General features: G+C 42.6%; 1 pseudogene; it reads left to right on the plus strand.

Moving 5' to 3' along the window:
• Positions 1–1206: 1206 nt before the first annotated feature.
• LOC144371632 (proline-rich protein 3 pseudogene) lies at positions 1207–1560 on the plus strand (annotated as a pseudogene).
• The last annotated feature ends 355 nt before the right edge of the window (positions 1561–1915 follow it).

Consider the following 1915-nt stretch of genomic DNA (forward strand, 5'->3'; position numbering starts at 1 on the left):
TTTGTTGTTAATTCTGATATTAAGTGCTGACCTCACAATTCCTTCACAAGTGGTGATTAGTGTTATAGATGTCAAAGTAGACACTGGACATTTATTTTAAGGATTGACATCAATTGTCAATTTTGTTGAAATTCCTGGTTCCTCCTTTCTCTAATAAGGGCTGGAAAGTGATTGGCACCTTTCAAGTTCATACAGTACAGATCCTGCTGTTGAGCAATACACACAGCTCTTCCAAGTACCAGCCAACCTCATTTCACACACAATCAATCTTCATGAAAGCTTCAACAATAACTCAATACATAGAATAGAGGAGAGAAAAACCCCAAACCAACAACCAGGCCCCAAGGAGAAACAATTAGATAAGGACCTCATTGTCCACTCCTGGTCCTCTATTCATACATCAAGAACAGAGAAAAGTGCCAGAACAAAAAAGATAATTACACTAAAAAAGACATAAGTATTAAAAAGAATGGAAATCCATCTCAATTGATGTGCAAGTCAAACATGTTGGAAACCACAAGGAAACAGGCTGAAAGTAAAAGCATGGAAAAAAATAGTCCATGAAAATAGGGTCTGAAAATAATCAGGAGTAGCTATTCTCATATCTCTCAAAGCAGATTTCAAAATAAAAATTAAGCTGAAGAGAAAGAATGACACTACATATTGGTAAAAGGAATAAACAAATAAGAATATATAACAATGGGAAATATATTATTTCCCAAATGTCAGTGTAATAAATTACATAAAAACTTCTTGACATTAAATCCCAGATACACCCCAATAAACAGGATATAAATTTACATTCATAATCAATATATATATATATATATATATATATATATATATATATATATATATCACATTTCACCACTGATTCTATGGAGAAAGAAATCTGGAAAATTATACCATTTAAAATAATCTAAAAAAAACATTGAGAATTACTATAACCAGGGAGTTGAAATATTTCTACAATGAAAATTATAGGACACTGAAAAAAGAAATTAAAGAAGATATGAGGCTTCCTCACTGCCCTGCAAATCCCTCTGCAGCCATTGCTGCAGCCATGGTGCCGAAACGAAAGAAGCAGAATCAGCAACAGCAGCCGCTGCCACAGCAGCCACCACTGCCTGAGCGGGAAGAGACTGGAGACGAGGAAGATGAGAGTCCCATAGAAGATGAGAGTCCCAGCCTTCTGGGCCCTCCCACATGGCCAATGGAAAGCCTAGTGACCCCAAGTCAGCTCTTCACAGAGGTCCTCCAGGATCAAGGGGTCTGATGATTCCACCACTGCTGAGTCTCCCACATCCTCCCCGGGGCAAAGGCCTAATCCAGGGAGGCCTCGGCCCCAGGTCTGGCCCATACGGTTGTGGTTGGTATGGGGGGGTCAGTGCTGAACCCCCTTTTCTGGGGCCAGACCATGGGGGTCTCTCTAGGGAGAGCTTTCACAAAGAGCAGAGAAACCCTCGAAGGCTCAAAAGCTGGTCTCTTATCAAGAATACCTGCCCTCCTAAGGATGGCCCCCAGGTTATGGAAGACAAATCTGACTGCCCTGTCTGTTGACACTTTTCCAAAAAAGACCACTGTAAATATGAAAACCTCTGTGCCTTCTACCACCCAGACGTCAATGGACCTCCTCTGTGAGACTGTGCCTTCCCATCCAGGCTGGAAGGAGCCCTCTGTGACCCAGTGGCCATGTATTTCCCTATGGCCCTGTGAAGACTACTGTGAGGCTCTTCCACCCAACACCCTCGGTCAATGACATATCCACTCCAATCCACCACCTCCCCAGTTTGGGGTCCAGAGCTGTGTTTCATCACTGGTGCTCAGTGCGCTCTGTATTCTGATCCAGCCTCCAGAGACATGCCTCTGGGACCCCTTCTTGCTCCCTTCAACTGCCTCCTGGATCTTCTTCCCT

The sequence above is a fragment of the Ictidomys tridecemlineatus genome, chromosome X (assembly GCF_052094955.1).
Source record: "Ictidomys tridecemlineatus isolate mIctTri1 chromosome X, mIctTri1.hap1, whole genome shotgun sequence".
Lineage (NCBI taxonomy): Eukaryota > Metazoa > Chordata > Mammalia > Rodentia > Sciuridae > Ictidomys > Ictidomys tridecemlineatus.